Here is a 17,103-nt window from a genome sequence, read left to right as displayed (position 1 = left end):
AAAGTTTACAAGACAAACCAATTTACAAACCTCAAACTGTAGGTTACTTTCTAGCCAGAAAAATGGGTATTAAGGAGTTTGACAAATACATTTTCAAAATTCCAATCAGTAGAATACTGAGGTTCATTTTGACCTTTTGCTTTGCCATTTCCTTCATCAAAATGCTTTTGATCAGGTGGCTGTTAAATTTGGGGTGAACACAGGAAAAAAAGTACACTGAACAGCAGAATCCAATGTTCAATCCTTTAATGGAAAACATAATTCCTACTTGCTCTTCCAAGATGTAATTCTCAAAATCACTCAAAGGAAATTAACCTTTAACTGACTGATGTAATCCTTTTTAATCTAAATAGTCCCCTACAAATATGTTTCAATGAGTTCAGCTTGCTGATATTTAGAAAGATGTGAGTTGGTTGATGCATGATAAGCATAAAATATATTAAAGTACCATTGTTAAAATATAAATTATTAAGTATTCTGGATACACCCCTTTGGCTGATCTAATCCTTAATGATCTAGATTAAGTCCTTTCATAGCATTTACTTTTTTCTGGCTCCACTCAAAAGAATTTTCATGGATAGATCTTTCTTTCATTGAATTAATCAGGTAAAAAAATTCACACTGTGGTGTGAAGGAATAACAAAATCCATCTCAAGAAGATATTTACATTTTAATAAAGGACATAATAAATATCCTAAAGATAGAACTTCTAGCACTAATAATTATGGAGTAGGGGGTTTCCTGACCAGCTGGAGCCTTATTATGTTTCTTTTTACTATATTTATTATTGTTTTACAATACATTTTAATCATATAGTTTGGATACGGAGTTATAGGTACCAAGCAGTAGCTGATGAGAAGAGCTTCCTAATCTAGTGGTCGAATTAGCAAAATGTGGCACATATAATTGTCTTGAGGTTGACTTTGCTTATCATCAAAGGAAATTGAAACTATATGTGGCTTTTATTCAACAGATATTGAGCAAGTGCTATTATATGCCAGGAGCAATTTTAGATTTTAGGTTACAATTAGTAAAGTAGAGTTATTTTTTTTATTTTTATTGTGACCAAAGTGCATTACAAATCTTTCACTGCATCATTTATGGTACATAGTGACAATGAATGAGGGGCATTCCCACCACCAGTGCTGTCCTCCCTCCACCCTTATTCCCAGTACGCATCACATATCTCCCTCCTCTACACCCCAGTATGCTAGTGCAACTGGTCTCCATTTTACAGCTTGTTGTAGATTGAGCATCCATTCCACCGTCATTGGAGATAAAAAGGATAAGAAAAAGAGGTGGAAAAAAATTGGTGACAACTACCAAAGAAAGAAAGGAGAAAAAAAAGAAAAATGGAAGAAAAAAAAATGGACCCAGCAAATAAAAATGAATCTCTAAATAATAACCACAAGTGTGAAAAAAGAAAGAGAAAAGTGGTAGAACAAAGAGAAGGAAAATAAAGTCAAAAACTAACAAATCAACACAAAACAAGAAAAAGTATGGGTGCTGGAGTGGTAGGGTTTGGCATCCCGCCACTTTTTATTTTTTTGCATAGGCACAGTAAGCATTGGGGAAGAAAGGGAATTCCCGTGACCTAAGAGATTCAGGGTTTCTCCATACTTGAAGCATACCATCATGGGATCAACTCCTGGCCCCATATATACTCATTACCCCAGCCCAAAGGCTTTTTTTGTGATGCCAGGAAAGTTTCCTCTCGGTTGTGTGTGAGAAAATCAAGCCACTGTAGCTAGTGATCTTGGTATTTGCACAGGTTATAGGTCAGGGTCTAGGATAGAGTCTTTACTGTTCTAGAGGTTCCTATCCATCTTTGTTGTGGTGTTCAGTCTTCTGTAACACTTGCTCCCTGTTTTCGTCAGTCCCTAAGCTGAAGCCTAGGATATTATGGATCCAAAAGTTCTTCTCAGTCTCTGTTGTCCAAGTTGGACCTCTGCAATAAGACATCTTGTTGTTATTGTTGTTGTTGTTGTTTTATATGTGTCCTGGACTACAGCCTAGGGTAGGGTTTTCCTTATTAGTTTCAAGGTAGGCTCTGTTCAGTCACAGTTGTCAAAATCAGTTTTCTGTTGTTGGTGCTCTTATTTTTCACAGTTCAATGGACGATAGCTCTTCTGATTTCCATTTAGTGTTAGGTGATGTGATAGGAGAGCCTGGTCTTAGGTCAAGTTTTCCTTTCCTCGTTGGCATATCAAAACTGGCCCAAGTTGGTGCCAGAGTAGTGTTATGAATCTCCCAATGGAGCTTAGTTCCTGGTGGTGTTGCCCAGAGCTGTGTCATTTCTACGTAAGGGATTTGGGGTTTCGGATTGGACTAACACTGTCCAATCTCCTGGGGACTGGTTGTATACACATGACACATGTTCAGGATGGGAGGCACTCTTCTGCTATAAAAAGTGAGTTCTTACCCCTAGAAGATAAGATCTTGTTTCTGGAGTGAGTGAGAAATGGCTGCATGTGGGGGTTTCCAGGCAGAGTGCTGATTGCTCTACCTGCAGAGTCTCCACCCGGCTGTGCTTCTTCTGAGGAAACTGGGCACCGGAAGGGAGCCCTGTCCTACTCTTCTCTGTCTTTCCTGAACTCTGGAAGCTCTCCTCAGAGCCCTGGGAAGCGAACCCCAAAGAAACTACATTCGGAAGCTACCCAGCGAGCCAGTGAGTGAGTAAGAAATGGCTGGATGTGGGGGTTTCCAGGCAGAGTGCTGATTGCTCTACCTGCAGAGTCTCCACCCGGCTCTGCTTCTTCTGAGGAAACTGAGCACCGGAAGGGAGCCCTGTCCTACCCTTCTCTGTCTTTCCTGAACTCTGGAAGCTCTCCTCAGAGCCCTGGGAAGCGAACCCCAAAGAAACTACATTCGGAAGCTACCCAGCGAGCCAGTGACTCTCCTCAGAGTCCTGGGAAGTGAACCCCAAAAATACAGCATTCTGAAGCTGCCCAGCGAGCGAGTGAAAACTACGCCTGACCAGTGGGGCCCGACTGTGAAAAACTGTGAGTGCTGCCTGTGTGTGTCTCTCTGCTATCCTGTTGCATGAACCTCCTGAGAGTGGGCTGAAAAGAGGCTCCAGAAGGCACTTAGCTACACTTTGTATACGCATCCCTGTGCTCTTTCTAAAAAAAGAACACCATCACAAGAAGAAAAAAACCACACTAAGAACTGTGCTGGATCACAGAAGCAAGAATTTCTCTCCAGACTGTCTTCTCTGCTGCATGCTTGGGCCTAAGATTTGATCCTGTGTGAGGCTTCATCCACGGAGGACTCCCCTACCTTGGAGGCAAGTCGGCCCATCCAGAAAGGGCGGAGCCAGAGAAGTGTGTTGTCTGCATCATATAACCAATGAATACCACCACAACACGTAGAAAAACCCACAATACGAGTGTGACAATGGGGAAACAACGCAGGCCAGCATCAGACATAGAGAATGAAGATGACAATTCTGATGACCAGTTAACGACCAACCAACTAATCAATCTCTCAGATAAGGACTTTAGAGTAGCAATATGGAATATACTCAAAGAACTCAAAGAAACCATGAATAGAATAGAACAGAACACTAATAAGAATCAAGAAAATATGAAGACAGAAATCACAAAACTCCAAACTGAAATAACATGTCAAATAACAGGCCTGAAAAAATCAGTAAACGAAGTGAATGACAAAATGGATAAGCTCTGGGACAGGGTATCAGAAGCTGAGAATAGACTTGGTGCTGTGGAAGATGAGATACATAACAATTCCATACAACAGGAGAGATTGGAAAAAAAAACTTAAAACAAATGAACAGACAATGGAAAAATTAGTCAAAGAATGGGAACAGATGAAAATAGAGGTCTATGATAAGATCAACAGAAACAACTTAAGAATCATTGGAGTCCCAGAGACCCAGGAAGAAAATTTCCAGGAAGAATCAACGGTCAAGAACATCATTAAAGAGAAACTCCCAGAGCTAAAGAATATATGTGATCAAATCCTGCATGCTTGAAGAGTACCAACCAAAAGAGACCCAAGAAAAACCACCCCAAGACACATCCTAGTCACAATGACAAATCCCACAGATAGAGACAGAATTCTGAAAACAGCAAGATCAAAAGGGGAAATTACATTCAAGCAAGCATCCTTGAGATTTACAGCAGACCTGTCACCAGAAACACTAAATGCCAGAAAGCAGTGGTGGGATATTGTGACAAGACTGAATGAAATGAATGCTTCACCTAGAATACTGTACCCAGCAAAACTCACTTTCTGGTTTGACGGAAGAATACATGGTTTCACAGACAAAAAACAGCTCAGAAACTTCACAGACTCAAAACCAGTCTTAAGAGAAAAACTGAAAGACCTAATCTAAGACAAGACTGACCAAAAGACACACCAAATTTCGATATAAAGATGGCATTAAATCCCAGGACAATTCTTTCTCTCAACGTCAATGGACTAAATGCACCAGTTAAGAGACACAGAGTGGCTAAATGGATCAAAAAACTCAATCCAACCTTCTGCTGCCTACAAGAAACACACCTGAATAGTCAGAACAAACATAGACTCAAAATAAAAGGCTGGAGAAAAGTTATCCAAGCAAACAACACCCATAAAAAAGCTGGAGTGGCCATACTAATATAATATAATGCAAACTTTATACTCAGGAAGGTTGTAAGGGACAAAGATGGACATTTTATATTAATCAAGTGGTATGTAGAGCAGGAAGAAATAACTCTCCTAAACATATATGCACCAAATGAGGGGCCAGCAAAATATTTAAAACAACTGTTGACAAATCTGAAAAACAATATCAATAACAACACAATAATTGTGGGGGACCTCAACACTGCTTTGTCAACACTGGATAGGTCAACCAGACTGAAACCCAACAAGAATATACTAGATCTGAGGAGAGAAATGGAAGAAAGAGGCCTAGTGGATATATATAGGACACTCCATCCCCAGAAACCTGGATACACATTCTTCTCCAATGTACATGGGACATTCTCCAGGATAGACTACATGCTGGCACATAAAACATACCTCCATAATATCAAGAGGATAGAAATTTTGCAGAGTACCTTCGCTGACCACAAGGCTCTGAAATTATTTGTGAATTCCAAAGGGACTCAGAAGAAAAATTTTAACACCTGGAAGTTAAACAGCCTCATACTCAATAAGCAGTGGGTCCGAGATGAAATCAAGAAGGAAATCAAAAGGTTCCTGGAAACAAATGACAATAAAGACACAAACTATCAGAACTTATGGGACACAGCAAAAGCAGTACTGAGAGGAAAATTTATAGCTTTACAAGCATACATCAGGAAGGAAGAAGGAGCTTACCTGAGTAGCTTAATGACACAGCTAATAGAACTAGAAAGTGCTCAACAAAAGGACCCAAAAATAGGAAGACAGAAGGAAATAACAAAGCTGAGAGCAGAAATCAACGAGGTGGAAACCCAAAAAACAATCCTAAAGATCAACGAAAGCAGAAGTTGGTTCTTCGAAAAAATAAACAAGATTGATAGACCACTGGCAAACCTAACAAAGAAAGAGAGAGAGAGAAACTTGATAACTCGTATTAGGAATGAAAAAGGAGAGATCACTACTGATATGACAGAGATTCAAAGGGTAATCAGAAACTACTTTGAAAAACTCTATGCCACTAAAAATGAGAACCTGGAAGAAATGGATAAATTCTTGGACTCTTATAATCTTCCACGGTTGAAAGAAGAGGATGTAGCATATCTAAACACCCCCATCACCATTGATGAAATTAAAACAGTAATCAAAAGTCTGCCCAAAACCAAAAGCCCAGGCCCAGATGGATTCACTAATGAATTCTATCAAACTTTCCAAGAGGAACTACTACCAATCCTGGCAAGACTCTTTCATGAAATTGAACAAGTGGAAACACTCCCAAATAGCTTTTATGAAGCCAACATCACCTTGATACCTAAACCAGACAGAGATGCTACGAGAAAAGAAAATTACAGACCAATATCGCTGATGAATGCAGATGCAAAGATCCTCAACAAAATCCTGGCAAATAGGATTCAATACCTCATTAAGAAGATCATCCACTACGATCAAGTAGGTTTCATTCCAGGAATGCAAGGATGGTTTAACATCCGTAAGTCTATCAACATAATACATAACATCAACAACAAGAAAAATAAATACCACATGATTATATCAATAGATGCAGAGAAAGCATTTGACAAGGTCCAACACCCATTCTTGATCAAAACTCTCAGCAAGATGGGAATGGAAGGAACCTTTCTCAATATAGTTAAGGCCATCTACCACAAGCCAGTGGCAAATATTATCCTCAATGGAGAAAAACTAAAAGCCTTCCCTCTAAATTCTGGCACAAGACAAGGCTGTCCTCTCTCACCACTCCTATTCAACATAGCACTGGAAGTACTTGCTATAGCGATTAGGCAAGAAAAAGATATCAAGGGAATCCAGATAGGAAAGGAAGAAGTCAAGCTCTCACTGTTTGCAGATGATGCTCTACTTAGATGCTCTACTTAGAAAACCCTAAAGACTCTACCAAAAAGCTTCTAGAAACAATAGACTCATATAGCAAGGTGGCAGGCTACAAAATTAACACACAAAAATCGATGGCCTTTCTATACACCAATAGTAATAAGGAAGAAATAGACATTAAGAAAACAACCCCATTCACAATAGTGCCACACAAACTCAAATATCTTGGAATCAACTTGACTAAAAATGTGAAAGACCTATACAAAGAAAACTATAAAACTCTGCTCCAAGAAATAAGAGAGGACATGCGGAAATGGAAACACATACCCTGCTCATGGATTGGCAGGATTAACATCATCAAAATGGCAATACTCCCCAAGGCTTTATACAGATTCAACGCTATCCCTCTAAAGATACCTATGACATTCTTCAAAGAGGTAGATCAGGCACTTTTGAAATTTGTTTGGAACAATAAACACCCTAGAATAGCTAAAGCAATCATTGGGAAAAAGAATATGGGAGGAATTACTTTCCCCAACTTTAAACTGTACTACAAAGCAATAGTTATCAAAACAGCATGGTATTGGAATAAGGACAGACCCTCAGATCAGTGGAATAGGCTTGAATACTCAGAAAATGTTCCCCAGACATACAATCACCTAATTTTTGATAAAGGAGCAGGAAATCCTAAATGGAGCAAGGAAAGCCTCTTCAACAAGTGGTGTTGGCACAACTGGCTAGCCACTTGCAAAAAATTGAACTTAGACCCCCAGCTAACATCATGTACGAAGGTAAAATCCAAATGGATTAAAGACCTCGATATCCGACCCCAAACCATAAGATATATAGAACAACACATAGGCAAAACTCTCCAGGACATTGAGACTTCAGGCCTCTTCAAGGAGGAAACTGCACTCTCCAAGCAAGTGAAAACAGAGATTAACAGATGGGAATATATTAAGTTGAGAAGCTTCTGCACCTCAAAGGAAATAGTGCCCAGGATACAAGAGCCACCCACTGAGTGGGAGAATCTATTCACCCAATACCCATCAGACAAAGGGCTAATCTCCAAAATATACAAGGCACTGACAGAAATTTACAAGAAAAAAAACATCTAATCCCATCAAAAAATGGGGAGAAGAAATGAACAGACACTTTGACAAAGAAGAAATACAAATGGCCAAAAGACACATGAAGAAATGCTCCACATCACTAATCATCAGAGAGATGCAAATGAAAACAACAATGAGATACCACCTCACACCACAGAGAATGGCACACATCACAAAGAATGAGAACAAACAGTGCTGGCGGGGATGTGGAGAGAAAGGAACCCTTATCCACTGCTGGTGGGAATGCTGTCTAGTTCAACCTTTATGGAAAGCAATATGGAGATTCCTCCAAAAACTGGAAATCGAGCTCCCATACGATCCAGCTATACCACTTCTAGGAATATACCCTAAGAACACAAAAATACAATACAAAAATCCCTTCCTTACACCTATATTCATTGCAGCACTATTTACCATAGCAAGACTCTGGAAACAACCAAGATGCACTTCAACAGACGAATGGCTAAAGAAACTGTGGTACATATACACAATGGAATATTATGCAGCTGTCAGGAGGGATGAAGTCATGAAATTTTCCTATACATGGATGTACACAGAATCTATTATGCTGAGTGAAATAAGTCAGAGAGAGAGAGAAAAACGCAGAATGGTCTCACTCATCTATGGGTTTTAAGAAAAATGAAAGACATTCTTGCAATAATAAATTTCAGACACAAAAGAGAAAAGAGCTGGAAGTTCCAGCTCACCTCAGGAAGCTTACCACAAAGAGTGATGAGTTTAGTTAGAGAAATAACTACATTTTGAACTGTCCTAATATTGAGAATGTATAAGGGAAATGTAGAACCTGTTTAGGGTACAGGCGGGCGTTGGGTGGGGAGGAGGGAGATTTGGGACTTGGGTGATGGGAATGTTGCACTGGTGATGGGTGGTGTTCCTTTTATGACTGAAACCCAAACACAATCATGTATGTAATCAAGGTGTTTAAATAAAAAAATATCACTTCAAAAAAAAAAAAGATCTTGTTTCTGTGTCTATGGTTTCCCCTTTTTTTACTGTGCCCATACAAAAACGTATGGTGTCATACTGTGTTGCTGATGCTATTCTGGGTAAGGATGACAGGCTGCACACACAGTCTCTGTCGTCTGGTTTTATTCTGAGCTTTTATCCCAGTCAAGGCTTTTTGTACCAAGAAGCACCAAAAATGGTAAGGATAGAGAAAAAATGTATATATTGAAATAGAACAAATAAATAAAACTGAGTAAAAAATAAAAGGTATTTGAATAAAACAAGTGGTGGAGGAGGCTACTTGTATATTTAGGAATACACATCTTAAGATGTATTGTTATACAGGTATTGAGCTTCCATAGGCAATATAAGACTCCCAATTAAGTGTTTTGCTATATTCTTGTGGGGAGTAAAAGCCAAGGTACTTTTCGATTCTCATGCCTTGGAATTGAGTTTGAGAGATGCTTTGCGAGACCATATAGTGTCTTTGAGCTGGGAGTTCTGCTGAGGCCGATTCCTGTATTGTGCAACAGTCCACGATTTGGTGGGGGTGAGAGGGGCCATCAAGCATGAGTCAGCAGGCGTGCTGGTTGTAGTTCTTTGCCGATGCATGAGAACAAGGATCCGGAGGGTGTCTTTCACTGAGGAGCTGGAAGGTGGTCTGTTGGGGCAGGAGGTCAATCTTGGTGCCTACCGCGTTAGGTACTGAGGGTGAACAGGGTTAAATTAGGGGAAGATAACGAATCAGGATTGAAAAATGAGGGGATAGAGGACACAGGAGTAGGGAAGAGGCAATACATGACAGGGGCTATATACAATACATATATATGAATTGTTTGTGATTTTGGCTTGGAATCAGTACAGAACGTCATGTCCATAAAGACTGACTTTAAAGATCTATTTGAGTGTTATCATCCAAATCTTTGGTATTCCGTTTCCTTTCCTAGGAACTGTTTAGAATGAAGAACATTTTTAGATATTGCTCAAAAGTATATTATAAAAATAAGTATTAGTAAGAAAAGACATCGCTGCAGGAGGTCCAGTATCGATACTGGAGGAGTTTCCCTCCTCCCCCTCCCCCCAGAGCCCAGTTGTCAAACCTGGCCCTGAAGACCAGTTTGGCATCGAGGGGATCTCGGTCTCCTGGACTAGTTGGTCAGCCCAGGAGGCCAGTGGCCAGCTGTCTGCCCAGATTCCCAGCCATACCCGTAGGAGAGGAACAGTAATCCTGGCATGTGGGATTTTCTGGGTCCAGCTGCAGCCTCCCTCTCCAGTATGAAAAAGCATAGGGGAGGAGTTTGCCTCTTCTCCATCCCCCCAGAGCTCAGATGCCAGACCTGGCCTTGAAAGCCAGCTTGGCGTGGGGAGCAAAGTAGAGTTATTTTTTTCTAAGAGTTTGGAAGCAGACAACCAGACAAGCAAGCATTAAAAATACAAAGTGAATGGGCAACTGGATGGCACTTGAATAAAATATCTGGATCCCTACCTGACCCTTTACACCAAAATAAATTCTAAATTGCCCATCAACTGAAATATTAAATTAAAAAGAAAACCTTTATTTTTTAGTACTAGATAAAAACATAGGTAATTTTGGTAATATTCCCAAAAAAGTGACCTATATATCAAAGAAGCTACCAAAAATCATATATTTTAAAGGAAAAAAGATTGACATACTTAACTACACATTTATAATTATTTTTGCACACAAATAGTAAATAAATATTTAAATCAAGAAAAATGGTAAACTAAGAATAACATGTAACAGAATATTTGATTTTGTTTTCAGTTTTGGGTTCACACCCGATGGTGCTCAGGGGTTACTCCTGGCTGTGCTCAAGAGCATTCTGGCAAGCTCTGAGAGCCATATGGGTGCAGAGAATAGAACCCAGGTTGGCTGCATGAAAGGCAAATGCCCTCTCTGCTGTGCTATCTCTCTGGCACCAGGCTATTTGATTCTTTAAAAATATATGTGTGCTAAACCTTATTTGCAGTTTTTGTGCACTGAAGTAAAATATATCAAGAGAAAATGGATTAATAACTGTAAGCGGTATCAATCAGCTACCGAAGGGAATTTGTGAATGGTGAAGGAAGTGGTAGAGATTTATCTGACTCAGGGACAGTGATGGAGGGTCTTTGGCACTTTGGTGGTAATAGTGATGTGGTCCTGACTTTGTACACCACAAGTATCAATAGAAACAATGTTGTAACTATGTGCTCTCTAATATAATAAAAGCTAATCTACAATAGAAATGTTTAATGAGTATCAATTTTCTCCTCAAAAACTTGTTAAGAAGACTAATCAAAGCAATGAGGTACAATTTCCTTTACCACATTAAAATATAATAAAGGTAATTGAGGTTCACACCCAGCTGTGTTCCAGACTTACTCCTGGCTCTGAACTCATGGAGCACAACTAACAGACTAGGAGGACCTTCTGGGATGTCCAGGGATTGAATTCTGATTGACGTCATGCAAGGAAAGTACCCTGCACACTGTACTACCACTTTAGTATCAAAAAAGTTTTATTTATAAACCTAAATGATTTGGGGGGGGGAGATAGAAAGATGCGGCAATGCTCACTACCACTCAGCTGAAATATAACTCGGAGTAATAATTGTGGTGATAATTTTTTTTTTTTTGGTTTTTGGGCCACACCCGGTAACGCTCAGGGGTTACTCCTGGCTATGTGCTCAGAAGTTGCTCCTGGCTTGGGGGACCATATGGGACACCGGGGGATCGAACCGCGGTCCGTCCAAGGCTAGTGCAGGCAAGGCAGGCACCTTACCTTTAGTGCCACCGCCCAGCCCTGTGGTGATAAATTTAACATATTCATCAAGATTGTTTAAAAAACTTTTATTTTATTTAAACCATTATGATTTAGAAAGTTCTTTGTAGTTGTATTTCAGACACACTATGTATCAAAACCAATCCCACCACCAGTGTTCACTTTTCTCCACCAATGTTCCCATTATTCATCCTATACCATCACTCTTTGCCCCGTAGTCTGCCAGTATAACAGGCTCATTTTAAGTTTAGATTGTTATAGTTTGCGTCTCTTGATTCTATTGTTGTTGACTTTGGCTTGGATATTTAATTCTGTCCTTTTTTTTTTATCTCCACTAATGCATCTGAAACCACTTGGCCCCTGGTCGTCATCCTTTCTTTTCATTCCCCCTTCTTAATTTATAGAAAAATGCAGAAATATGAGGTAAAACAAAATAATTTAAGAGGCCTAAAACCCTTTATTCCAACTATTCTACCTTTAAGCATTTATCTTCCAAATATTAAACTGGAAAATATATATTTTAGAAAAATTTTCAATACTGTGTCTAGTATCAAAACAAACCAAGAACAGTAGCAAACCAAACAGAACAAGAAAGTTTCCTCAATAAGTAAGGAATTTATGATATACACATTCTTTGAACATTATATAACAAATTAGAGGAAAAATATAACTATGTTCAAGTCTCAGAGATGACTTTTCTTGGAAATGATGAACTGAAAGATTCACACTGTGGTGTAAATGAATCAAAACAGGTATTTACATTTTAATAAAGGACAGGATGTTCCAAAGGTCCAATTTCAAGTATTAGTAATTAGGGAGGAAGAACCTCCCTCATGTTCCTCAATTCACACATTTATGAAAAGATGACACACCTGGTTTTCTGGGTACCAGACTGTGTTACTCTGTGGGGAACCTGCCACCCTACTGGAGGTGGGGGAGGATTATATTTTCCTGAGGCCCCCTTGACAGAGACTGGTAATAAGAAGCTAGGAAGAGAGGGTGGCTCCCATGGTAACCAGTCACTTGTGCTCAGAACCCTGTGGACATTTGTTGCTGAGAGAAACTGGAAGGCAAACAGGTGTCCTAACCAACTAGATTGGCTGGCTTCTCTCCATTACCACAGCATAGTACAGGGGGAAGGGCACTGATTTGAGAGTCAAACAGGCTTAGAGAGCAGTATTTCATACTGACTAACTCTCTGTACATGTGCAAGCTACTTAATATCTCCGAGGTACAAATGTCTCTAGTGCTGTGTAAGAAAAATACATATGAAACACTGAGCATTAACTAGTTTGTAAAGAGTAATAGACATTTTTGTCTTTTAAAATAACTTATTTTATTTCATCTTCCACATGAATCTACTAAGGATTATCCTAATAATTACAAAGGTGCATTCTCACTCATAAATCTTCCTAGAACTTTTGTACTCCTAAATGCACCAAATATTATGATTATCACTGTCTTAATACCATTCCTTCTTCATCATGAAGTCTACTGTGGTTTATTGTTCCTGGTGTCATTATTATTGTAATGGTCACTGTGCTCTTCACTACCCATCATATTTTGGATTCAGAAGCCTGTCTCCACCTCATAACTTCTGCAGGCCCCACCACTGGAGGGAGCAGCAGAGCTGACACATATCCTTTGTGATCCCTTGAAGAGCTCTTCAGCTTACTGTGCTTATCTATGTATTTTGTTTGTTTCTTAAACACTTTATAAGTGGAATCATCATGAGATACTCAGTTACAAAGCTGTTGGTGGTTGAGTTTCAGCTTGCTTTATGTCTAGCTAAGAAGGCGAAACCAACAATTTACTAAGCTTTTTATCCTATCCTTTTCTTCCTATTTGCTTGGGTTGAATTACCTCCTACAAGTTGAGGATATTTCTTTTGTTCCTGTCCTTGGTAGAGAGTGGTGGCAATTATTGGCCTTTTCAATTGTTGGATGAAAATAAGTCAACTCAATTTTTCTCAGAAGGCAAGAGAGCACCTCAGATTTAAAATAGATGGTGAAATAACTCTTCAACTATGGGTGTAATCTATGAACAGGACACTAGAATATCACAGAGAGGTTTGAGCACAGCAAATGAGGGCAAATTTTGGAGATTGTCTAGACCATATCCAGTGGTGTTCAAGGCTTATTCCTGGCTCTTCACTCAGGTATCTCTCTTCTTGGGCTTGGGCACCATATCTCCATATACTGGGGAACAAACCCAGGTTGGCCATGTGCAAGGCAAATACCCTACCCGCTGTACTATTTCTCCAGACCCAGGGAGCAACTTTTTATTAAATTGAGCTTTTGCACCATTGCAAGTATATTATATACTTAACACTCTCATGAGAATTCATGCAGATGAGGAAACGGAGATATGAAGAAAACAAGAACTTGTCTAAGGACACAGACATTGTAAGGAACGAGGTGGACAAGTAATCCCAGGCTTGTCTACCTTTTGATCCAGTCACTTTTATCTCTCACTTAGACTGCATTTTAAAGAGAAAGAAAAAAATAAGGAAGTTAAGCAAGTCTGTTTCAGAGGGAACTCAAGGTTATTTCTATTTCTATTCATCATTTAGTGATTACCTCAAGTCATGAGTTTTATAATTTTTCTCTTTATATTTTCTTTTTAAATTGGTGTGACTTTGTAGCTGTTAGAATTTCCTTGTAAGTAGATCTTTAAACCACACAATTTATTTTTCTATAGGTTCTAGGAAAAAAGTCTGCATTAAGAAGAAAACTACAGAGGCAGGAAAGTTGCACTGGTGAAGGGGAGTGTGCATTTTATGACTGAAGCCCAATTATGAACATGTTTGTAACCATGGTGCTTAAATAAATAAATTATTTTTAAAAAGAAAACTACCAGTTTTAAATTACTTTCTACCAGCCACTTGAAATACATTATAGTTAGCCCTTATGATCAAATCGAGTATTAAAGGTTTGTAATCATTTATTTCAGTTTTACATAAGGAAAGACAACCTTAGAGAATTTTTTAACTTAATGTATTAAAAAGGTAAAGAAAAAATTTAATGAATGAGAGGAATATGTTATCTTTTGTTTGTTTATTTGTTTTGGGGCCACACTTGGTGGTTCTCAAAGGTTACTCCTGGCTCTAATCTCAGGAATCATCCCTGGCGGGCTCGGGGACAATATGGGATGTCAGGATTGAATTTAGGCCGGGCACATGCAAAGCAAATGCCTTTCTCATTGTGCTATTACTATGGCCAGTCTCAGAAAATTGTAGTGAATATACAAGGGCATAGCAACTGTTTAAATAGAAAAATTAGGGAAATTCGAGCCTGAATTTGCTCACTCCAAATTTTATGCTCTTCTGTACTTGAAAAAAAAATAACTCTGTATGCTGTCCTGCCTCAAAGTGTTTGATTTGCTTGTGACCAGACAAGGAGAAAGAACGGTATTAATCTTGTGCATTAACCTACGAGATATTAAACAGAGACCACCAAAAATGCCTTGGACTGCGGATGAAAGACAGTGAGAAGTGAGCTTGCTGGCAGACTAAGAAGGATCTCCATTTATATCTGGAACATATTCAGCCAAGACTTTTCTCATTCTGAAGGATCAATCTTTGGACTATAGGGTGGCATTTGGAGGAAGGAGAAATTTCTTTCTCTCTTCTTCTCTCAGACTGATGGAAGGCTTACAGTGAAATGTTGTGAATGTGTGAGATTTGAAAGGACTGAAGAATAGAACCAAGCTCGGTTCTGGAGGAAAGAAAAGTAATTGAAATCTCATATCTTCTTTGTCTACGAGTAAGTTCTCTAGAAAGATATGAGTCACCACAAAATCTTGTGACAGGGCCCTTCATGAAAATCACTCAGGAGCCACAAATTCTCCCTACTAGGTTTTCCCTTTTTAGATCCTCTGATGTAGCTTGAGCGTGTCAAAAGAAAGGAGTTGCTGAAAGCTGACTCTCTCAATGTAAAAACGGTCAGTAGTGTTATAACTGTAATCCTATCAGCAGATCTCAAAGTGGCCCTTTCCCATGCTGTCCCAAAAGATTGTCAGGTCTGGCGCCAGCAAGAATTGCTGCCGAGGGAAAATTCTTGCCTAGAACTTTTTTGAGACCTGCCACCAACCAGTCTGCTCTTTGTTCCTCTTTGAGCCTGGCTCACACTTGGCTCTTCTCCCTCTGGTATGCCCCTAGCTTGAGTGACAGCCAAGTCATTGCCCTTCACACACCCCACCCAGAGACCGATATGCTTTCTCCCTTTACTTGACTGCCAGGAGGAGGATTTATATCAGGATTGCTCAACTAAGAAATAGCCAGCTCTATAAAATCCCAATGTTTGCTCTCTGCAACAAGGTTTTCACATTTTAAGTGTTGATCCTTTGCTTCTGTGTTGGGGAATCTTTGCAAAAGAGTTTCACTCTGAGTGATTTGTCTTTGAAGCCTAGATTTACTTTTCTATGTCTTAGTTTCTTTTAGTTGCCTGGGCTAGCTCACCTTAGCTGTCAATGACCAACTGTCTTTTGACAAGTTTTCCTCTACAATAAAAAGTCTTCTGTTTTATGTGTGCACTCACTCTGATCAAAAGAGAAATATCTACTGTAAGTGAAGTTCTCTACAGAGGTCTGAGACAAATCACAACCTGGTCAATTCTAAAGTACTTTCAAGTGCTAGTGTTACATAAAATAACCCAGGGGGAAAAGTGAAATTTTATTGCCCAAAAAGTATTTCTAAACTAACCTTCTTCCCACACATGCCACCTCACTCACCCTTCAATTATAGTAAGAGACAGTAGCAGAAAAGTAAAATTAACCCTAACAACATCAACACTGAAAATAGGCTTTAAGTTCATATAAAACTTCCAAAATTATTGATTGATGACATTTTATTAAAAAGTATTTTTATGCGTGCCCCCACAAAAAGACTATAATATGCTTCAGAAGCTTCCTGCCTTAAGTTAGGGGATATATTTTGGATATTTCTGGAGATTGTTGTCCAGAATATGGCATATTACTTTAGAAAAGTGTTCTCAACTTGTTCATGCATTGGTAAAGATTTAAGAGCTTTAAGAATACTGATTACTGGATGCTGACAGCCAAGATTCTGATTACTTTAATCCAAGGAGCACCCTGGCTGGTCATAGGGAGTTTGAGAAGTATATCAGGTGTTTCTAGTTTGCATCTAAACTGTGGAATAAGTAATCTAAAGCCTGTGTTTTACATGCCTAAAGCAAGGAATTGCCCCTTGGCATTAGTGACAAATGTTTAACTCAGGCACTGTCCTAGATCTACTGAATCAGATTCTTATTTTTAACAGAATCTACTGGCAACTCATGCATACATTGCTTGGAAAGTACTACTATGGAAGCATGAGCTCTTGCAAAGTATCATATGAAAGAACTTTGAATAGTCAATAGATTAGCTCACTGGCATCCTAGGTTTTCTAAAATATAGTATATAAATCTGATGACCTCAATTGCAGATGTCATGTTTATATAACAAACAAATCTGCATTTGTCACCAGAAAAATGAGAAAAGGGGCCATGCATATTACTAAAAAGCATTTCTTCTTTTTTTCCTGTTTTATAAGATTGGATACCTCTGTTGGTAATTTTTAATTACATCTGTAAAAGGAGAAAGGTGCTAAAACACTAAAATGTCGGATGATTTCACTCTACAAAGAAAAAAATGTGCAAGTGGCAAGTTTTATGTCTACTACTAACAAACTTATAGAACGAATTATTAAGGAGATGATTTCTGAGCCTTTGGAAAGGGAATTACTAATCACTAAGAACCAGC

The sequence above is a fragment of the Suncus etruscus genome, chromosome X (genome assembly GCF_024139225.1).
Source record: "Suncus etruscus isolate mSunEtr1 chromosome X, mSunEtr1.pri.cur, whole genome shotgun sequence".
In the NCBI taxonomy this organism is placed as follows: Eukaryota; Metazoa; Chordata; class Mammalia; order Eulipotyphla; family Soricidae; genus Suncus; species Suncus etruscus.
This window is presented reverse-complemented; position numbering follows the sequence as displayed.